Here is a 23,268-nt window from a genome sequence, read left to right as displayed (position 1 = left end):
ACAAACCTTGCACCACACACTCTTTATATCTGTCTAACGAAAGTCACTGATACAGGTTTTAGGGCTTTCGGGAGCAGGCGCACCCACCGCTAATCCTCGTTAGTATAGTGGTGAGTATCCCCGCCTGTCACGCGGGGGACCGGGGTTCGATTCCCCGACGGGGAGGCCTTCCTTTAGCGCTTTTGCTTGCTCTGCTGGATTTCCACCTTTGCAAATGAAACCCCAATACCGATTGTAAGAGTAGAGTCATTACTCTGCGCTTTCCAGCGGAAGGAAGTTGGTACAAAACGTAGTGGCGAGGTAAGTCCTTTAGTTTATTCCCTTTTGATGACAATCCAAATTTTCAAGCAATTGTACTGGAAATAATAATGGCAAGGTCGCGAGTTCCATCCCGGTACAAGCCAGTCGCTTCTATTCTCTCCTTTCAGTACAGTCTTAAAAGGTGCGTGAGCTTTTGCAGTGTACAAACCTTGCACCACACACTCTTTATATCTGTCTAACGAAAGTCACTGATACAGGTTTTAGGGCTTTCGGGAGCAGGCGCACCCACCGCTAATCCTCGTTAGTATAGTGGTGAGTATCCCCGCCTGTCACGCGGGAGACCGGGGTTCGATTCCCCGACGGGGAGGCCTTCCTTTAGCGCTTTTGCTTGCTCTGCTGGATTTCCACCTTTGCAAATGAAACCCCAATACCGATTGTAAGAGTAGAGTCATTACTCTGCGCTTTCCAGCGGAAGGAAGTTGGTACAAAACGTAGTGGCGAGGTAAGTCCTTTAGTTGATTCCCTTTTGATGACAATCCAAATTTTCAAGCAATTGTACTGGAAATAATAATGGCAAGGTCGCGAGTTCCATCCCGGTACAAGCCAGTCGCTTCTATTCTCTCCTTTCAGTACAGTCTTAAAAGGTGCGTGAGCTTTTGCAGTGTACAAACCTTGCACCACACACTCTTTATATCTGTCTAACGAAAGTCACTGATACAGGTTTTAGGGCTTTCGGGAGCAGGCGCACCCACCGCTAATCCTCGTTAGTATAGTGGTGAGTATCCCCGCCTGTCACGCGGGAGACCGGGGTTCGATTCCCCGACGGGGAGGCCTTCCTTTAGCGCTTTTGCTTGCTCTGCTGGATTTCCACCTTTGCAAATGAAACCCCAATACCGATTGTAAGAGTAGAGTCATTACTCTGCGCTTTGAAGCGGAAGGAAGTTGGTACAAAACGTAGTGGCGAGGTAAGTCCTTTAGTTGATTCCCTTTTGATGACAATCCAAATTTTCAAGCAATTGTACTGGAAATAATAATGGCAAGGTCGCGAGTTCCATCCCGGTACAAGCCAGTCGCTTCTATTCTCTCCTTTCAGTACAGTCTTAAAAGGTGCGTGAGCTTTTGCAGTGTACAAACCTTGCACCACACACTCTTTATATCTGTCTAACGAAAGTCACTGATACAGGTTTTAGGGCTTTCGGGAGCAGGCGCACCCACCGCTAATCCTCGTTAGTATAGTGGTGAGTATCCCCGCCTGTCACGCGGGAGACCGGGGTTCGATTCCCCGACGGGGAGGCCTTCCTTTAGCGCTTTTGCTTGCTCTGCTGGATTTCCACCTTTGCAAATGAAACCCCAATACCGATTGTAAGAGTAGAGTCATTACTCTGCGCTTTCCAGCGGAAGGAAGTTGGTACAAAACGTAGTGGCGAGGTAAGTCCTTTAGTTGATTCCCTTTTGATGACAATCCAAATTTTCAAGCAATTGTACTGGAAATAATAATGGCAAGGTCGCGAGTTCCATCCCGGTACAAGCCAGTCGCTTCTATTCTCTCCTTTCAGTACAGTCTTAAAAGGTGCGTGAGCTTTTGCAGTGTACAAACCTTGCACCACACACTCTTTATATCTGTCTAACGAAAGTCACTGATACAGGTTTTAGGGCTTTCGGGAGCAGGCGCACCCACCGCTAATCCTCGTTAGTATAGTGGTGAGTATCCCCGCCTGTCACGCGGGAGACCGGGGTTCGATTCCCCGACGGGGAGGCCTTCCTTTAGCGCTTTTGCTTGCTCTGCTGGATTTCCACCTTTGCAAATGAAACCCCAATACCGATTGTAAGAGTAGAGTCATTACTCTGCGCTTTCCAGCGGAAGGAAGTTGGTACAAAACGTAGTGGCGAGGTAAGTCCTTTAGTTGATTCCCTTTTGATGACAATCCAAATTTTCAAGCAATTGTACTGGAAATAATAATGGCAAGGTCGCGAGTTCCATCCCGGTACAAGCCAGTCGCTTCTATTCTCTCCTTTCAGTACAGTCTTAAAAGGTGCGTGAGCTTTTGCAGTGTACAAACCTTGCACCACACACTCTTTATATCTGTCTAACGAAAGTCACTGATACAGGTTTTAGGGCTTTCGGGAGCAGGCGCACCCACCGCTAATCCTCGTTAGTATAGTGGTGAGTATCCCCGCCTGTCACGCGGGAGACCGGGGTTCGATTCCCCGACGGGGAGGCCTTCCTTTAGCGCTTTTGCTTGCTCTGCTGGATTTCCACCTTTGCAAATGAAACCCCAATACCGATTGTAAGAGTAGAGTCATTACTCTGCGCTTTGAAGCGGAAGGAAGTTGGTACAAAACGTAGTGGCGAGGTAAGTCCTTTAGTTGATTCCCTTTTGATGACAATCCAAATTTTCAAGCAATTGTACTGGAAATAATAATGGCAAGGTCGCGAGTTCCATCCCGGTACAAGCCAGTCGCTTCTATTCTCTCCTTTCAGTACAGTCTTAAAAGGTGCGTGAGCTTTTGCAGTGTACAAACCTTGCACCACACACTCTTTATATCTGTCTAACGAAAGTCACTGATACAGGTTTTAGGGCTTTCGGGAGCAGGCGCACCCACCGCTAATCCTCGTTAGTATAGTGGTGAGTATCCCCGCCTGTCACGCGGGAGACCGGGGTTCGATTCCCCGACGGGGAGGCCTTCCTTTAGCGCTTTTGCTTGCTCTGCTGGATTTCCACCTTTGCAAATTATACCCCAATACCGATTGTAAGAGTAGAGTCATTACTCTGCGCTTTCCAGCGGAAGGAAGTTGGTACAAAACGTAGTGGCGAGGTAAGTCCTTTAGTTGATTCCCTTTTGATGACAATCCAAATTTTCAAGCAATTGTACTGGAAATAATAATGGCAAGGTCGCGAGTTCCATCCCGGTACAAGCCAGTCGCTTCTATTCTCTCCTTTCAGTACAGTCTTAAAAGGTGCGTGAGCTTTTGCAGTGTACAAACCTTGCACCACACACTCTTTATATCTGTCTAACGAAAGTCACTGATACAGGTTTTAGGGCTTTCGGGAGCAGGCGCACCCACCGCTAATCCTCGTTAGTATAGTGGTGAGTATCCCCGCCTGTCACGCGGGAGACCGGGGTTCGATTCCCCGACGGGGAGGCCTTCCTTTAGCGCTTTTGCTTGCTCTGCTGGATTTCCACCTTTGCAAATGAAACCCCAATACCGATTGTAAGAGTAGAGTCATTACTCTGCGCTTTCCAGCGGAAGGAAGTTGGTACAAAACGTAGTGGCGAGGTAAGTCCTTTAGTTGATTCCCTTTTGATGACAATCCAAATTTTCAAGCAATTGTACTGGAAATAATAATGGCAAGGTCGCGAGTTCCATCCCGGTACAAGCCAGTCGCTTCTATTCTCTCCTTTCAGTACAGTCTTAAAAGGTGCGTGAGCTTTTGCAGTGTACAAACCTTGCACCACACACTCTTTATATCTGTCTAACGAAAGTCACTGATACAGGTTTTAGGGCTTTCGGGAGCAGGCGCACCCACCGCTAATCCTCGTTAGTATAGTGGTGAGTATCCCCGCCTGTCACGCGGGAGACCGGGGTTCGATTCCCTGACGGGGAGGCCTTCCTTTAGCGCTTTTGCTTGCTCTGCTGGATTTCCACCTTTGCAAATGAAACCCCAATACCGATTGTAAGAGTAGAGTCATTACTCTGCGCTTTCCAGCGGAAGGAAGTTGGTACAAAACGTAGTGGCGAGGTAAGTCCTTTAGTTGATTCCCTTTTGATGACAATCCAAATTTTCAAGCAATTGTACTGGAAATAATAATGGCAAGGTCGCGAGTTCCATCCCGGTACAAGCCAGTCGCTTCTATTCTCTCCTTTCAGTACAGTCTTAAAAGGTGCGTGAGCTTTTGCAGTGTACAAACCTTGCACCACACACTCTTTATATCTGTCTAACGAAAGTCACTGATACAGGTTTTAGGGCTTTCGGGATCAGACACACCCACCGCTAATCCTCGTTAGTATAGTGGTGAGTATCTCCGCCTGTCACGCGGGAGACCGGGGTTCGATTCCCCGACGGGGAGGCCTTCCTTTAGCGCTTTTGGTTGCTCTGCTGGATTTCCACCTTTGCAAATGAAACCCCAACACCGATTGTAAGAGTAGAGTCATTACTCTGCGCTTTCCAGCGGAAGGAAGTTGGTACAAAACGTAGTGGCGAGGTAAGTCCTTTAGTTGATTCCCTTTTGATGACAATCCAAATTTTCAAGCAATTGTACTGGAAATAATAATGGCAAGGTCGCGAGTTCCATCCCGGTACAAGCCAGTCGCTTCTATTCTCTCCTTTCAGTACAGTCTTAAAAGGTGCGTGAGCTTTTGCAGTGTACAAACCTTGCACCACACACTCTTTATATCTGACGAAAGTCACTGATACAGGTTTTAGGGCTTTCGGGAGCAGGCGCACCCACCGCTAATCCTCGTTAGTATAGTGGTGAGTAGAGCCCTGCGCGGGACTACTTTTTTAATCCCGCTCCCGCCCGCTCCCGCCCGCTCCCGCGGATTTTAATCCCCCTCCCACCCGCTCCCGCAATGTGGGTGTTCCGTTCCCGCCTGCTCCCGCCACATTTGTGGCCAATCCCGCCCGCTCCCGCCACATTTGTGGCCAATCATGCCCGCCTCCTTACCTGATTTCCTACGCAGTCCCGCGCGGCTGCCCTCGAGTTGTTCCCTCACGGCGTCTCTTCTCTTGCTCTGCCCAGGAACAAGGCGGAGTCACAGGAAGTGACGTCACATCACGTGACTCCGTTTTGTTCCTGGGCGGAGCAAGCTAGGAAACACTGTGAGGGAGCAGCAAGAAGGCAGCCTTGCGGGACTGCGCGGGATTACCGGGACCCGCAGGTACAGTGCCTGACCGCCCGCAGCCCCAGCAAGACCGCCCGCTGCCGCAAGTTTTTTGGCGGGTCCCGCGGGACCCGCCTCCCAGTGCAGTCCTCTACTAGGCGGCCTGACTTCCAAACAAACACACAAAATAAACTAAAGAATGGCGGCTTGTAGGGGTAGAGACAATATGGCTTAAATTTTGGTCTACGTGGTGATCCACGTAAAAAATAAGCCTCAGGGAATCACCTAAGCCTAAACTAAAATCACGCTAACACCTAAACCAATACGCAACATAGACAGATGGTATCCAGTGTCTCTGACTTGGAGTTGTGGTTAAGGTACTGGACATCCGCCCCGTTGCTCGTAAGTTCAAATCCGACTACTGCTGACTCGTTCTCGGTGGTGACTGTTAACCATGTTGCAAATACCTTTGTGACCATAAATTCAAATGGCAAAAAACTAAATCTCATTATTATTGATTCCTTTAACAATTTAATAAATAATAATAATTCATAAATAATAATAACGTGCCATGCAATATGATACCTTGCACCAATGCTGAGGGGCAGCTCCTGATTGGCTGAGCCTTGTCAGCTGACTCCAGCAACCAATCAGCAGCCGGCCCAGGTTTCCCTCTCTCTGATTGGTCAGCCCTGGTCAGGTGACACCACCCACCAATCAGGAGGCTAGGGCTGAGGGGCAGCCCCTGATTGGCTGAGCCTAGTCAGCTGACCCCAGCGACCAATCAGCAGCCGGCCTAGGAATCCCTCGCTCTGATTGGTCAGCCCTGGTCAGGTGACACCACCCACCAATCAGGAGGCTAGGGCTGAGGGGCAGCCCCTGATTGGCTGAGCCTAGTCAGCTGACCCCAGCGACCAATCAGCAGCCGGCCCAGGAATCCTTCGCTCTGATTGGTCAGCCCTGGTCAGGTGACACCACCCACCAATCAGGAGGCTAGGGCTGAGGGGCAGCCCCTGATTGACTGAGCCTAGTCAGCAGACTCCAGCGACCAATCAGCAGCCGGCCTAGGAATCCCTCGCTCTGATTGGTCAGCCCTGGTCAGGTGACACCACCCACCAATCAGGAGGCTAGGGCTGAGGGGCAGCCCCTGATTGGCTGAGCCTAGTCAGCTGACCCCAGCGACCAATCAGCAGCCGGCCTAGGAATCCCTCGCTCTGATTGGTCAGCCCTGGTCAGGTGACACCACCCACCAATCAGGAGGCTAGGGCTGAGGGGCAGCCCCTGATTGGCTGAGCCTGACTCCAGCAACCAATCAGCAGCCGGCCCAGGTCCACCTCGCTCTGATTGGTCAGCCCTGGTCAGGTGACACCACCTACCAATCAGGATGCTAGAGGCTGAGGGGCAGCTGCTGCTTGACTAAGATAAGCCTGTCTTGGCTCAGCAGGCAGAAGAAATTCTCCAGCAGTCACTTCCTTAATTGGAGAGTATTCCCTGGAAGGAGGGTTGACGGGAGAGCTCATATTGCCCAGACTTACAGGTTCCTCTTGCTAGAATGGCTGTGCTGTTCCTGTATAGTGCATAATTAAATGGTCAGGGATTTTTCAGCGACATCTCATTGACTTAGCTATGCATTATACAGGGCCAGCCAAGCTCTTTACGCTGCAGAAACGGATTAATAATTTGGCAATTAGAATGTATAGCAAAGTCAAGGAGTTTAAATCAGGTCTCTGCCGTAGACTTGCTTCTGATATTGAGGTGGTCTGTTATAGCAACAATCCACAAATAGCCAGGACTATTTTGGCCAGAGCTGAAAATTCACTCAAATTAAACCCCTATGTTTGCTTTTGTACAACTGTCCACAAATCCTCACACTGGAGGGGGGAAAGCAGAAAGCTACATACCAAAGGAATATTAAAAAAAATAATAATAATAATACACACACACTTAAATAATTCATTTTATTTCCATAAAAGATAAAAAATGTGAAGTGCCTTAATGTGCCACGTCAAGTCACTTCCTAGGTGGGAGTTGCGTCTCTATTGGCTCGGCAAAACTTCATTTGTGATTGGGTGTAGCATTTTCCATACTTCCGTTAACTCCAAACTGGGATAGCAAACTCCACCGAGCCGTTAATGTGACAAAATAGACAAATTGATGCAGGACACACTGCTTGTTTTATCCCACAGGTCTGTGCTGTTAGCTGAGCCCTCTGACGTAGGGGTGTTTTGTGGCCATCGGCTTGGAACAGAAAAACACCACTTGGGTAAAAAAGAGGAACACAATGAGAGAGGATCGGCTAGAAGAGTAAGAGATACCAGCCTTCGGAAAAGGGATAAAGACAATGGCGAAAAGAAAAGTAAAGAAGGAAAAAAAAAAAAGGAAGAAATGCTGATATATGTATCTCTACATGTAAAGAAGCAACACAATTCTCTGAGGAAACTATGAGTACTAGATGAGTTACAGTGAAAGGAAATGTTCAACTTACCATTGTAGATAAGAATAACGCAGGCTCAGGATCAGGAAAGACTAGGGAATCTCGATATGTATAAGCTTGGAGAAAATACTGGAAATCCTTAAAGGCATTTAACAAATCACAGGAGGGATGTTTGTTTCAAAAGAGGAGATATGGTTAAACAAGGTCATAATCTGAAACTAGTGAGTTAGAGGCTTAGATGGAATGTAAAGGAGTTTTACTCCTAGAGTGGTAGAGAAATGGAACAGTCTCCCAGCAGAAGCGGTAGAGACTAAAAGCGAGGGAACGTTAGCTTCAAAGACACAACACAACAGAAAAGGGATTGAACAGGACATGTTAAAGCTATGGAAAGAAGAAGAACTACTCATGATAAGTGAAGGAAAATACATTAGTATTATTGGAGATGATAGGGTCTGTGACGCCTTGTGCCTTCAGTAACAGCAAAGGTGGAAGCAGGAAAAAAACAACTAAAACACAAAAGAATAGGGCCAATGGCAATGCAAAAACAGAGACAGGGGAAATACTGTACAAAGATAAGCCCTGGCCTGGACACATCCCACTGCAACCACAGCACCTGGATTTCTCAAAGAAAATGAACATCAAAAGAACCAAGGGCTGCAAGTGAAGCTTAACCCCCGCCGGGTCTCAATCCCAATGCCTGGTTGGCTGGTGGAGTCACTTGACCAGGTTCAACCAATCGGACACATCCCACTGCAACCACAGCACCTGGATTTCTCAAAGAAAATGGATGAGGACAATACACAAGGGTGTGGGGGGCAATGGGGCATTCATTTACATGTAGGGGTGGCTGAGGGTCATCACATAAATCAATACACAATGTGGGGATGTATGGTGGGATAACTATACAATGCAGGGGTAATTTTTAAGTTGATGATTTTGTACGGCCTGTGAATGATGATAGAAATATTCAAATGTGGGGAAAATGGCTAATGCTGACAGAGTGACCCAAATCCCTTTGAGTAAATCATTCAATTTAAATGCATGAACTGGGTGGCTTGTGTTTTGGTCTACCTGGTTGCTAACAATAGCTTTTTTCTCCCTCACCAAACAAAAAAAATGTAGAAGAGAGCTCAGAGAAGGTTCAGATGGAGCACAAGGGAATTGAACCCTGGACCTTAAGCACTGGGGTTCAGCTCCTTAACCATTACTCTACATAGTCATATGGGAGTGGCACCTAGCTTGTCTCCCTCACAAACACAATTAATAAACGAAAGAAGGGTAGCATATACACTACAGACACTAGCAAACCTGTCCCCTGCAAACAATCCATTGGTTTTTGACCTCATTGCAATCTTGTAGCGTGCCTTCCTCCCAAACAAACACACCAAATAAATCAATTGGAGTGAATTAAACCCAAAACCTCAAAAACTAAATTCAACATCTCTACCATTGCACCACAGAGAACAGGTATAAGGCCCTGTTTTCAATCTTTTAGTTTTTACAGCCCTTTAACTAGCCTGACTCCCAAACAAATGTACTAAATAAACTAAAGAAGGGTGGCTTGCAAGGGCAAAGACAAAATGGCTTGTGTTTTGGTCTATGTGCTTACTTAAAAACCAAAAAGCAGAGCAGACACAGTTGAAGCCTAGGGGAACTGAACTCAGGGCATCAAGGTACCAAGCACAACACCTTAGCCATTAGGCTACAGAGACTGGATGGCAAACCTTGGAAAATCAGTCCTTTATACAATACAGTCCTCCAGCTGGCCTGACTTCTAAATAAACTAAAGAATGGTAGCTTGTAGGGGCAGAGACAATACGGCTTAAATTTTGGTCTACGTGGTGACGTAAAAAATAAGCCTCAGGGAATCACCTAAAGCTAAACTAAAATCACGTAACACCTAAACCAATATGCTACTGAGACGGGGGCCCCTCCGTATCTCTGACTTAGAGTTGTGGTTAAGGTGTTCGACTTCCACCCCGTTGCTCGTGAGTTTGATTCTGGCTACTGCCGGCTCGTTCCCGCACCAGTAATGTCGCTCGTGATGCCCGTAAATTCAAGCGGCATTTATTAAGGATTCCTTTAACAGTTTAATATTAATTCATAATTCATAAATCATAATTCATAATTCATAAATAATAATACAAAGCAATCAGGAGGCTAGGGCTGAGGGGCAGCCCCTGATTGGCTGAGCCTTGTCAGCTGACTCCAGCGACCAATCAGCAGCCGGCCCAGGAATCCTTCGCTCTGATTGGTCAGCCCTGGTCAGGTGACACCACCCACCAATCAGGAGGCTAGGGCTGAGGGGCAGCCCCTGATTGGCTGAGCCTAGTCAGCTGACCCCAGCGACCAATCAGCAGCCGGCCTAGGAATCCCTCGCTCTGATTGGTCAGCCCTGGTCAGGTGACACCACCCACCAATCAGGAGGCTAGGGCTGAGGGGCAGCCCCTGATTGGCTGAGCCTAGTCAGCTGACCCCAGCGACCAATCAGCAGCCGGCCTAGGAATCCCTCGCTCTGATTGGTCAGCCCTGGTCAGGTGACACCACCCACCAATCAGGAGGCTAGGGCTGAGGGGCAGCCCCTGATTGGCTGAGCCTAGTCAGCTGACCCCAGCGACCAATCAGCAGCCGGCCCAGGAATCCTTCGCTCTGATTGGTCAGCCCTGGTCAGGTGACACCACCCACCAATCAGGAGGCTAGGGCTGAGGGGCAGCCCCTGATTGGTTGAGCCTAGTCAGCTGACCCCAGCGACCAATCAGCAGCCAGCCCAGGTTTCCCTCGCTCTGATTGGTCAGCCCTGGTCAGGTGACACCACCTACCAATCAGGAGGCTAGGGCTGAGGGGCAGCCCCTGATTGGCTGAGCCTAGTCAGCTGACCCCAGCGACCAATCAGCAGCCGGCCTAGGAATCCCTCGCTCTGATTGGTCAGCCCTGGTCTTGTGACACCACCCACCAATCAGGAGGCTAGGGCTGAGGGGCAGCCCCTGATTGGCTGAGCCTGACTCCAGCAACCAATCAGCAGCCGGCCCAGGTCCACCTCGCTCTGATTGGTCAGCCCTGGTCAGGTGACACCACCTACCAATCAGGATGCTAGAGGCTGAGGGGCAGCTGCTGCTTGACTAAGATAAGCCTGTCTTGGCTCAGCAGGCAGAAGAAATTCTCCAGCAGTCACTTCCTTAATTGGAGAGTATTCCCTGGAAGGAGGGTTGATGGGAGAGCTCATATTGCCCAGACTTACAGGTTCCTCTTGCTAGAATGGCTGTGCTGTTCCTGTATAGTGCATAATTAAATGGTCAGGGATTTTTCAGCGACATCTCATTGACTTAGCTATGCATTATACAGGGCCAGCCAAGCTCTTTACGCTGCAGAAACGGATTAATAATTTGGCAATTAGAATGTATAGCAAAGTCAAGGAGTTTAAATCAGGTCTCTGCCGTAGACTTGCTTCTGATATTGAGGTGGTCTGTTATAGCAACAATCCACAAATAGCCAGGACTATTTTGGCCAGAGATGAAAATTCACTCAAATTAAACCCCTATGTTTGCTTTTGTACAACTGTCCACAAATCCTCACACTGGAGGGGGGAAAGCAGAAAGCTACATACCAAAGGAATATTAAAAAAAATAATAATAATAATACACACACACTTAAATAATTCATTTTATTTCAATAAAAGATAAAAAATGTGAAGTGCCTTAATGTGCCACGTCAAGTCACTTCCTAGGTGGGAGTTGCGTCTCTATTGGCTCGGCAAAACTTCATTTGTGATTGGGTGTAGCATTTTCCATACTTCCGTTAACTCCAAACTGGGATAGCAAACTCCACCGAGCCGTTAATGTGACAAAATAGACAAATTGATGCAGGATACACTGCTTGTTTTATCCCACAGGTCTGTGCTGTTAGCTGAGCCCTCTGACGTAGGGGTGTTTTGTGGCCATCGGCTTGGAACAGAAAAACACCACTTGGGTAAAAAAGAGGAACACAATGAGAGAGGATCGGCTAGAAGAGTAAGAGATACCAGCCTTCGGAAAAGGGATAAAGACAATGGCGAAAAGAAAAGTAAAGAAGGAAAAAAAAAAAAGGAAGAAATGCTGATATATGTATCTCTACATGTAAAGAAGCAACACAATTCTCTGAGGAAACTATGAGTACTAGATGAGTTACAGTGAAAGGAAATGTTCAACTTACCATTGTAGATAAGAATAACGCAGGCTCAGGATCAGGAAAGACTAGGGAATCTCGATATGTATAAGCTTGGAGAAAATACTGGAAATCCTTAAAGGCATTTAACAAATCACAGGAGGGATGTTTGTTTCAAAAGAGGAGATATGGTTAAACAAGGTCATAATCTGAAACTAGTGAGTTAGAGGCTTAGATGGAATGTAAAGGAGTTTTACTCCTAGAGTGCTAGAGAAATGGAACAGTCTCCCAGCAGAAGCGGTAGAGACTAAAAGCGAGGGAACGTTAGCTTCAAAGACACAACACAACAGAAAAGGGATTGAACAGGACATGTTAAAGCTATGGAAAGAAGAAGAACTACTCATGATAAGTGAAGGAAAATACATTAGTATTATTGGAGATGATAGGGTCTGTGACGCCTTGTGCCTTCAGTAACAGCAAAGGTGGAAGCAGGAAAAAAACAACTAAAACACAAAAGAATAGGGCCAATGGCAATGCAAAAACAGAGACAGGGGAAATACTGTACAAAGATAAGCCCTGGCCTGGACACATCCCACTGCAACCACAGCACCTGGATTTCTCAAAGAAAATGAACATCAAAAGAACCAAGGGCTGCAAGTGAAGCTTAACCCCCGCCGGGTCTCAATCCCAATGCCTGGTTGGCTGGTGGAGTCACTTGACCAGGTTCAACCAATCGGACACATCCCACTGCAACCACAGCACCTGGATTTCTCAAAGAAAATGGATGAGGACAATACACAAGGGTGTGGGGGGCAATGGGGCATTCATTTACATGTAGGGGTGGCTGAGGGTCATCACATAAATCAATACACAATGTGGGGATGTATGGTGGGATAACTATACAATGCAGGGGTAATTTTTAAGTTGATGATTTTGTACGGCCTGTGAATGATGATATAAATATTCAAATGTGGGGAAAATGGCTAATGCTGACAGAGTGACCCAAATCCCTTTGAGTAAATCATTCAATTTAAATGCATGAACTGGGTGGCTTGTGTTTTGGTCTACCTGGTTGCTAACAATAGCTTTTTTCTCCCTCACCAAACAAAAAAATGTAGAAGAGAGCTCAGAGAAGGTTCAGATGGAGCACAAGGGAATTGAAACCTGGACCTTAAGCACTGGGGTTCAGCTCCTTAACCATTACTCTACATAGTCATATGGGAGTAGCACCTAGCTTGTCTCCCTCACAAACACAATTAATAAACGAAAGAAGGGTAGCATATACACTACAGACACTAGCAAACCTGTCCCCTGCAAACAATCCATTGGTTTTTGACCTCATTGCAATCTTGTAGCGTGCCTTCCTCCCAAACAAACACACCAAATAAATCAATTGGAGTGAATTAAACCCAAAACCTCAAAAACTAAATTCAACATCTCTACCATTGCACCACAGAGAACAGGTATAAGGCCCTGTTTTCAATCTTTTAGTTTTTACAGCCCTTTAACTAGCCTGACTCCCAAACAAATGTACTAAATAAACTAAAGAAGGGTGGCTTGCAAGGGCAAAGACAAAATGGCTTGTGTTTTGGTCTATGTGCTTACTTAAAAACCAAAAAGCAGAGCAGACACAGTTGAAGCCTAGGGGAACTGAACTCAGGGCGTCAAGGTACCAAGCACAACACCTTAGCCATTAGGCTACAGAGACTGGATGGCAAAGCTTGGAAAATCAGTCCTTTATACAATACAGTCCTCCAGCTGGCCTGACTTCTAAATAAACTAAAGAATGGTAGCTTGTAGGGGCAGAGACAATACGGCTTAAATTTTGGTCTACGTGGTGACGTAAAAAATAAGCCTCAGGGAATCACCTAAAGCTAAACTAAAATCACGTAACACCTAAACCAATATGCTACTGAGACGGGTGCCCCTCAGTATCTCTGACTTAGAGTTGTGGTTAAGGTGTTCGACTTCCACCCCGTTGCTCGTGAGTTTGATTCTGGCTACTGCCGGCTCGTTCCCACACCAGTAATGTCGCTCGTGATACCCGTAAATTCAAGCGGCATTTATTAAGGATTCCTTTAACAGTTTAATATTAATTCATAATTCATAAATCATAATTCATAATTCATAAATAATAATACAAAGCAATCAGGCTGAGGGGCAGCCCCTGATTGGCTGAGCCTTGTCAGCTGACTCCAGCGACCAATCAGCAGCCGGCCCAGGAGTCCTTCGCTCTGATTGGTCAGCCCTGGTCAGGTGACACCACCCACCAATCAGGAGGCTAGGGCTGAGGGGCAGCCCCTGATTGGCTGAGCCTAGTCAGCTGACGCCAGCGACCAATCAGCAGCCGGCCTAGGAATCCCTCGCTCTGATTGGTCAGCCCTGGTCAGGTGACACCACCCACCAATCAGGAGGCTAGGGCTGAGGGGCAGCCCCTGATTGGCTGAGCCTAGTCAGCTGACCCCAGCGACCAATCAGCAGCCGGCCCAGGAATCCTTCGCTCTGATTGGTCAGCCCTGGTCAGGTGACACCACCCACCAATCAGGAGGCTAGGGCTGAGGGGCAGCCCCTGATTGGCTGAGCCTAGTCAGCTGACCCCAGCGACCAATCAGCAGCCGGCCTAGGAATCCCTCGCTCTGATTGGTCAGCCCTGGTCAGGTGACACCACCCACCAATCAGGAGGCTAGGGCTGAGGGGCAGCCCCTGATTGGCTGAGCCTAGTCAGCTGACCCCAGCGACCAATCAGCAGCCGGCCTAGGAATCCCTCGCTCTGATTGGTCAGCCCTGGTCAGGTGACACCACCCACCAATCAGGAGGCTAGGGCTGAGGGGCAGCCCCTGATTGGCTGAGCCTAGTCAGCTGACCCCAGCGACCAATCAGCAGCCGGCCTAGGAATCCCTCGCTCTGATTGGTCAGCCCTGGTCAGGTGACACCACCCACCAATCAGGAGGCTAGGGCTGAGGGGCAGCCCCTGATTGGCTGAGCCTAGTCAGCTGACCCCAGCGACCAATCAGCAGCCAGCCCAGCTTTCCCTCGCTCTGATTGGTCAGCCCTAGTCAGGTGACAACACCCACCAATCAGGACGCTAGGGCTGAGGGGCATCCCCTGATTGGCTGAGCCTAGTCAGCTGACTCCAGCGACCAATCAGCAGCCGGCCCAGGTTCACCTCGCTCTGATTGGTCAGCCCTAGTCAGGTGACACCACCTACCAATCAGGAGGCTAGGGCTGAGGGGCAGCCCCTGATTGGCTGAGCCTAGTCAGCTGACCCCAGCGACCAATCAGCAGCCGGCCTAGGAATCCCTCGCTCTGATTGGTCAGCCCTGGTCAGGTGACACCACCCACCAATCAGGAGGCTAGGGCTGAGGGGCAGCCCCTGATTGGCTGAGCCTGACTCCAGCAACCAATCAGCAGCCGGCCCAGGTCCACCTCGCTCTGATTGGTCAGCCCTGGTCAGGTGACACCACCTACCAATCAGGATGTTAGGGCTGAGGGGCAGCTGCTGCTTGACTAAGATAAGCCTGTCTTGGCTCAGCAGGCAGAAGAAATTCTCCAGCAGTCACTTCCTTAATTGGAGAGTATTCCCTGGAAGGAGGGTTGACGGGAGAGCTCATATTGCCCAGACTTAAAGGTTCCTCTTGCTAGAATGGCTGTGCTGTTCCTGTATAGTGCATAATTAAATGGTCAGGGATTTTTCAGCGACATCTCATTGACTTAGCTATGCATTATACAGGGCCAGCCAAGCTCTTTACGCTGCAGAAACGGATTAATAATTTGGCAATTAGAATGTATAGCAAAGTCAAGGAGTTTAAATCAGGTCTCTGCCGTAGACTTGCTTCTGATATTGAGGTGGTCTGTTATAGCAACAATCCACAAATAGCCAGGACTATTTTGGCCAGAGCTGAAAATTCACTCAAATTAAACCCCTATGTTTGCTTTTGTACAACTGTCCACAAATCCTCACACTGGAGGGGGGAAAGCAGAAAGCTACATACCAAAGGAATATTAAAAATAATAATAATAATAATACACACACACTTAAATAATTCATTTTATTTCCATAAAAGATAAAAAATGTGAAGTGCCTTAATGTGCCACGTCAAGTCACTTCCTAGGTGGGAGTTGCGTCTCTATTGGCTCGGCAAAACTTCATTTGTGATTGGGTGTAGCATTTTCCATACTTCCGTTAACTCCAAACTGGGATAGCAAACTCCACCGAGCCGTTAATGTGACAAAATAGACAAATTGATGCAGGACACACTGCTTGTTTTATCCCACAGGTCTGTGCTGTTAGCTGAGCCCTCTGACGTAGGGGTGTTTTGTGGCCATCGGCTTGGAACAGAAAAACACCACTTGGGTAAAAAAGAGGAACACAATGAGAGAGGATAGGCTAGAAGAGTAAGAGATACCAGCCTTCGGAAAAGGGATAAAGACAATGGCGAAAAGAAAAGTAAAGAAGGAAAAAAAAAAAGGAAGAAATGCTGATATATGTATCTCTACATGTAAAGAAGCAACACAATTCTCTGAGGAAACTATGAGTACTAGATGAGTTACAGTGAAAGGAAATGTTCAACTTACCATTGTAGATAAGAATAACGCAGGCTCAGGATCAGGAAAGACTAGGGAATCTCGATATGTATAAGCTTGGAGAAAATACTGGAAATCCTTAAAGGCATTTAACAAATCACAGGAGGGATGTTTGTTTCAAAAGAGGAGATATGGTTAAACAAGGTCATAATCTGAAACTAGTGAGTTAGAGGCTTAGATGGAATGTAAAGGAGTTTTACTCCTAGAGTGGTAGAGAAATGGAACAGTCTCCCAGCAGAAGCGGTAGAGACTAAAAGCGAGGGAACGTTAGCTTCAAAGACACAACACAACAGAAAAGGGATTGAACAGGACATGTTAAAGCTATGGAAAGAAGAAGAACTACTCATGATAAGTGAAGGAAAATACATTAGTATTATTGGAGATGATAGGGTCTGTGACGCCTTGTGCCTTCAGTAACAGCAAAGGTGGAAGCAGGAAAAAAACAACTAAAACACAAAAGAATAGGGCCAATGGCAATGCAAAAACAGAGACAGGGGAAATACTGTACAAAGATAAGCCCTGGCCTGGACACATCCCACTGCAACCACAGCACCTGGATTTCTCAAAGAAAATGAACATCAAAAGAACCAAGGGCTGCAAGTGAAGCTTAACCCCCGCCGGGTCTCAATCCCAATGCCTGGTTGGCTGGTGGAGTCACTTGACCAGGTTCAACCAATCGGACACATCCCACTGCAACCACAGCACCTGGATTTCTCAAAGAAAATGGATGAGGACAATACACAAGGGTGTGGGGGGCAATGGGGCATTCATTTACATGTAGGGGTGGCTGAGGGTCATCACATAAATCAATACACAATGTGGGGATGTATGGTGGGATAACTATACAATGCAGGGGTAATTTTTAAGTTGATGATTTTGTACGGCCTGTGAATGATGATATAAATATTCAAATGTGGGGAAAATGGCTAATGCTGACAGAGTGACCCAAATCCCTTTGAGTAAATCATTCAATTTAAATGCATGAACTGGGTGGCTTGTGTTTTGGTCTACCTGGTTGCTAACAATAGCTTTTTTCTCCCTCACCAAACAAAAAAATGTAGAAGAGAGCTCGGAGAAGGTTCAGATGGAGCACAAGGGAATTGAACCCTGGACCTTAAGCACTGGGGTTCAGCTCCTTAACCATTACTCTACATAGTCATATGGGAGTAGCACCTAGCTTGTCTCCCTCACAAACACAATTAATAAACGAAAGAAGGGTAGCATATACACTACAGACACTAGCAAACCTGTCCCCTGCAAACAATCCATTGGTTTTTGACCTCATTGCAATCTTGTAGCGTGCCTTCCTCCCAAACAAACACACCAAATAAATCAATTGGAGTGAATTAAACCCAAAACCTCAAAAACTAAATTCAACATCTCTACCATTGCACCACAGAGAACAGGTATAAGGCCCTGTTTTCAATCTTTTAGTTTTTACAGCCCTTTAACTAGCCTGACTCCCAAACAAATGTACTAAATAAACTAAAGAAGGGTGGCTTGCAAGGGCAAAGACAAAATGGCTTGTGTTTTGGTCTATGTGCTTACTTAAAAACCAAAAAGCAGAGCAGACACAGTTGAAGCCTAGGGGAACTGAACTCAGGGCGTCAAGGTACCAAGCACAACACCTTAGCCATTAGGCTACAGAGACTAGATGGCAAAACTTGGAAAATCAGTCCTTTATACAATACAGTCCTCCAGCTGGCCTGACTTCTAAATAAACTAAAGAATGGTAGCTTGTAGGGGCAGAGACAATACGGCTTAAATTTTGGTCTACGTGGTGACGTAAAAAATAAGCCTCAGGGAATCACCTAAAGCTAAACTAAAATCACGTAACACCTAAACCAATATGCTACTGAGACGGGTGCCCCTCGGTATCTCTGACTTAGAGTTGTGGTTAAGGTGTTCGACTTCCACCCCGTTGCTCGTGAGTTTGATTCTGGCTACTGCCGGCTCGTTCCCACACCAGTAATGTCGCTCGTGATACCCGTAAATTCAAGCGGCATTTATTAAGGATTCCTTTAACAGTTTAATATTAATTCATAATTCATAAATCATAATTCATAATTCATAAATAATAATACAAAGCAATCAGGCTGAGGGGCAGCCCCTGATTGGCTGAGCCTTGTCAGCTGACTCCAGCGACCAATCAGCAGCCGGCCCAGGAGTCCTTCGCTCTGATTGGTCAGCCCTGGTCAGGTGACACCACCCACCAATCAGGAGGCTAGGGCTGAGGGGCAGCCCCTGATTGGCTGAGCCTAGTCAGCTGACGCCAGCGACCAATCAGCAGCCGGCCTAGGAATCCCTCGCTCTGATTGGTCAGCCCTGGTCAGGTGACACCACCCACCAATCAGGAGGCTAGGGCTGAGGGGCAGCCCCTGATTGGCTGAGCCTAGTCAGCTGACCCCAGCGACCAATCAGCAGCCGGCCCAGGAATCCTTCGCTCTGATTGGTCAGCCCTGGTCAGGTGACACCACCCACCAATCAGGAGGCTAGGGCTGAGGGGCAGCCCCTGATTGGCTGAGCCTAGTCAGCTGACCCCAGCGACCAATCAGCAGCCGGCCTAGGAATCCCTCGCTCTGATTGGTCAGCCCTGGTCAAGTGACACCACCCACCAATCAGGAGGCTAGGGCTGAGGGGCAGCCCCTGATTGGCTGAGCCTAGTCAGCTGACCCCAGCGACCAATCAGCAGCCGGCCTAGGAATCCCTCGCTCTGATTGGTCAGCCCTGGTCAGGTGACACCACCCACCAATCAGGAGGCTAGGGCTGAGGGGCAGCCCCTGATTGGCTGAGCCTAGTCAGCTGACCCCAGCGACCAATCAGCAGCCGGCCTAGGAATCCCTCGCTCTGATTGGTCAGCCCTGGTCAGGTGACACCACCCACCAATCAGGAGTCTAGGGCTGAGGGGCAGCCCCTGATTGGCTGAGCCTAGTCAGCTGACCCCAGCGACCAATCAGCAGCCGGCCTAGGAATCCCTCGCTCTGATTGGTCAGCACTGGTCAGGTGACACCACCCACCAATCAGGAGGCTAGGGCTGAGGGGCAGCCCCTGATTGGCTGAGCCTAGTCAGCTGACCCCAGCGACCAATCAGCAGCCAGCCCAGGTTTCCCTCGCTCTGATTGGTCAGCCCTGGTCAGGTGACAACACCCACCAATCAGGACGCTAGGGCTGAGGGGCATCCCCTGATTGGCTGAGCCTAGTCAGCTGACTCCAGCGACCAATCAGCAGCCGGCCCAGGTTCACCTCGCTCTGATTGGTCAGCCCTAGTCAGGTGACACCACCTACCAATCAGGAGGCTAGGGCTGAGGGGCAGCCCCTGATTGGCTGAGCCTAGTCAGCTGACCCCAGCGACCAATCAGCAGCCGGCCTAGGAATCCCTCGCTCTGATTTGTCAGCCCTGGTCAGGTGACACCACCCACCAATCAGGAGGCTAGGGCTGAGGGGCGGCCCCTGATTGGCTGAGCCTGACTCCAGCAACCAATCAGCAGCCGGCCCAGGTCCACCTCGCTCTGATTGGTCAGCCCTGGTCAGGTGACACCACCTACCAATCAGGATGCTAGGGCTGAGGGGCAGCTGCTGCTTGACTAAGATAAGCCTGTCTTGGCTCAGCAGGCAGAAGAAATTCTCTAGCAGTCACTTCCTTAATTGGAGAGTATTCCCTGGAAGGAGGGTTGACGGGAGAGCTCATATTGCCCAGACTTACAGGTTCCTCTTGCTAGAATGGCTGTGCTGTTCCTGTATAGTGCATAATTAAATGATCAGGGATTTTTCAGCGACATCTCATTGACTTAGCTATGCATTATACAGGGCCAGCCAAGCTCTTTACGCTGCAGAAACGGATTAATAATTTGGCAATTAGAATCTATAGCAAAGTCAAGGAGTTTAAATCAGGTCTCTGCCGTAGACTTGCTTCTGATATTGAGGTGGTCTGTTATAGCAACAATCCACAAATAGCCAGGACTATTTTGGCCAGAGCTGAAAATTCACTCAAATTAAACCCCTATGTTTGCTTTTGTACAACTGTCCACAAATCCTCACACTGGAGGGGGGAAAGCAGAAAGCTACATACCAAAGGAATATTAAAAAAAATAATAATAATAATACACACACACTTAAATAATTCATTTTATTTCCATAAAAGATAAAAAATGTGAAGTGCCTTAATGTGCCACGTCAAGTCACTTCCTAGGTGGGAGTTGCGTCTCTATTGGCTCGGCAAAACTTCATTTGTGATTGGGTGTAGCATTTTCCATACTTCCGTTAACTCCAAACTGGGATAGCAAACTCCACCGAGCCGTTAATGTGACAAAATAGACAAATTGATGCAGGACACACTGCTTGTTTTATCCCACAGGTCTGTGCTGTTAGCTGAGCCCTCTGACGTAGGGGTGTTTTGTGGCCATCGGCTTGGAACAGAAAAACACCACTTGGGTAAAAAAGAGGAACACAATGAGAGAGGATAGGCTAGAAGAGTAAGAGATACCAGCCTTCGGAAAAGGGATAAAGACAATGGCGAAAAGAAAAGTAAAGAAGGAAAAAAAAAAGGAAGAAATGCTGATATATGTATCTCTACATGTAAAGAAGCAACACAATTCTCTGAGGAAACTATGAGTACTAGATGAGTTACAGTGAAAGGAAATGTTCAACTTACCATTGTAGATAAGAATAACGCAGGCTCAGGATCAGGAAAGACTAGGGAATCTCGATATGTATAAGCTTGGAGAAAATACTGGAAATCCTTAAAGGCATTTAACAAATCACAGGAGGGATGTTTGTTTCAAAAGAGGAGATATGGTTAAACAAGGTCATAATCTGAAACTAGTGAGTTAGAGGTTTAGATGGAATGTAAAGGAGTTTTACTCCTAGAGTGGTAGAGAAATGGAACAGTCTCCCAGCAGAAGCGGTAGAGACTAAAAGCGAGGGAACGTTAGCTTCAAAGACACAACACAACAGAAAAGGGATTGAACAGGACATGTTAAAGCTATGGAAAGAAGAAGAACTACTCATGATAAGTGAAGGAAAATACATTAGTATTATTGGAGATGATAGGGTCTGTGACGCCTTGTGCCTTCAGTAACAGCAAAGGTGGAAGCAGGAAAAAAACAACTAAAACACAAAAGAATAGGGCCAATGGCAATGCAAAAACAGAGACAGGGGAAATACTGTACAAAGATAAGCCCTGGCCTGGACACATCCCACTGCAACCACAGCACCTGGATTTCTCAAAGAAAATGAACATCAAAAGAACCAAGGGCTGCAAGTGAAGCTTAACCCCCGCCGGGTCTCAATCCCAATGCCTGGTTGGCTGGTGGAGTCACTTGACCAGGTTCAACCAATCGGACACATCCCACTGCAACCACAGCACCTGGATTTCTCAAAGAAAATGGATGAGGACAATACACAAGGGTGTGGGGGGCAATGGGGCATTCATTTACATGTAGGGGTGGCTGAGGGTCATCACATAAATCAATACACAATGTGGGGATGTATGGTGGGATAACTATACAATGCAGGGGTAATTTTTAAGTTGATGATTTTGTACGGCCTGTGAATGATGATATAAATATTCAAATGTGGGGAAAATGGCTAATGCTGACAGAGTGACCCAAATCCCTTTGAGTAAATCATTCAATTTAAATGCATGAACTGGGTGGCTTGTGTTTTGGTCTACCTGGTTGCTAACAATAGCTTTTTTCTCCCTCACCAAACAAAAAAAATGTAGAAGAGAGCTCAGAGAAAGTTCAGATGGAGCACAAGGGAATTGAACCCTGGACCTTAAGCACTGGGGTTCAGCTCCTTAACCATTACTCTACATAGTCATATAGGAATGGCACCTAGCTTGTCTCCCTCACAAACACAATTAATAAACGAAAGAAGGGTAGCATATACACTACAGACACTAGCAAACCTGTCCCCTGCAAACAATCCATTGTTTTTTGACCTCATTGCAATCTTGTAGCGTGCCTTCCTCCCAAACAAACACACCAAATAAATCAATTGGAGTGAATTAAACCCAAAACCTCAAAAACTAAATTCAACATCTCTACCATTGCACCACAGAGAACAGGTATAAGGACCTGTTTTCAATCTTTTAGTTTTTACAGCCCTTTAACTAGCCTGACTCCCAAACAAATGTACTAAATAAACTAAAGAAGGGTGGCTTGCAAGGGCAAAGACAAAATGGCTTGTGTTTTGGTCTATGTGCTTACTTAAAAACCAAAAAGCAGAGCAGACACAGTTGAAGCCTAGGGGAACTGAACTCAGGGCGTCAAGGTACCAAGCACAACACCTTAGCCATTAGGCTACAGAGACTGGATGGCAAACCTTGGAAAATCAGTCCTTTATACAATACAGTCCTCCAGCTGGCCTGACTTCTAAATAAACTAAAGAATGGTAGCTTGTAGGGGCAGAGACAATACGGCTTAAATTTTGGTCTACGTGGTGACGTAAAAAATAAGCCTCAGGGAATCACCTAAAGCTAAACTAAAATCACGTAACACCTAAACCAATATGCTACTGAGACGGGTGCCCCTCAGTATCTCTGACTTAGAGTTGTGGTTAAGGTGTTCGACTTCCACCCCGTTGCTCGTGAGTTTGATTCTGGCTGCTGCCGGCTCGTTTCCACACCAGTAATGTCGCTCGTGATGCCCGTAAATTCAAGCGGCATTTATTAAGGATTCCTTTAACAGTTTAATATTAATTCATAATTCATAAATCATAATTCATAATTCATAAATAATAATACAAAGCAATCAGGAGGCTAGGGCTGAGGGGCAGCCCCTGATTGGCTGAGCCTTGTCAGCTGACTCCAGCGACCAATCAGCAGCCGGCCCAGGAATCCTTCGCTCTGATTGGTCAGCCCTGGTCAGGTGACACCACCCACCAATCAGGAGGCTAGGGCTGAGGGGCAGCCCCTGATTGGCTGAGCCTAGTCAGCTGACCCCAGCGACCAATCAGCAGCCGGCCTAGGAATCCCTCGCTCTGATTGGTCAGCCCTGGTCAGGTGACACCACCCACCAATCAG

General features: G+C 47.4%; 7 non-coding genes across 7 annotated transcripts; all 7 read left to right on the top strand.

The window, feature by feature from the left end:
* Positions 1-556: 556 nt before the first annotated feature.
* TRNAD-GUC (transfer RNA aspartic acid (anticodon GUC)) lies at positions 557-628 on the top strand. The gene has a single exon. It is a non-coding gene; the product is annotated as a tRNA-Asp (tRNA).
* A 391-nt stretch (positions 629-1,019) lies between these two features.
* TRNAD-GUC (transfer RNA aspartic acid (anticodon GUC)) lies at positions 1,020-1,091 on the top strand. The gene has a single exon. It is a non-coding gene; the product is annotated as a tRNA-Asp (tRNA).
* Positions 1,092-1,482: 391 nt separating this feature from the next.
* On the top strand, positions 1,483-1,554 carry TRNAD-GUC (transfer RNA aspartic acid (anticodon GUC)). The gene has a single exon. It is a non-coding gene; the product is annotated as a tRNA-Asp (tRNA).
* Positions 1,555-1,945: 391 nt separating this feature from the next.
* TRNAD-GUC (transfer RNA aspartic acid (anticodon GUC)) lies at positions 1,946-2,017 on the top strand. Its single transcript has one exon. It is a non-coding gene; the product is annotated as a tRNA-Asp (tRNA).
* Positions 2,018-2,408: 391 nt separating this feature from the next.
* Positions 2,409-2,480, top strand: TRNAD-GUC (transfer RNA aspartic acid (anticodon GUC)). Its single transcript has one exon. It is a non-coding gene; the product is annotated as a tRNA-Asp (tRNA).
* A 391-nt stretch (positions 2,481-2,871) lies between these two features.
* TRNAD-GUC (transfer RNA aspartic acid (anticodon GUC)) lies at positions 2,872-2,943 on the top strand. The gene has a single exon. It is a non-coding gene; the product is annotated as a tRNA-Asp (tRNA).
* Positions 2,944-3,334: 391 nt separating this feature from the next.
* Positions 3,335-3,406, top strand: TRNAD-GUC (transfer RNA aspartic acid (anticodon GUC)). Its single transcript has one exon. It is a non-coding gene; the product is annotated as a tRNA-Asp (tRNA).
* Positions 3,407-23,268: the final 19,862 nt, after the last annotated feature.

Source organism: Spea bombifrons, chromosome 2, assembly GCF_027358695.1.
Source record: "Spea bombifrons isolate aSpeBom1 chromosome 2, aSpeBom1.2.pri, whole genome shotgun sequence".
NCBI lineage: Eukaryota > Metazoa > Chordata > Amphibia > Anura > Pelobatidae > Spea > Spea bombifrons.
The sequence above is the reverse complement of the archived record's forward strand: the minus strand, read 5'-3'. Positions and strand labels throughout refer to the sequence as shown.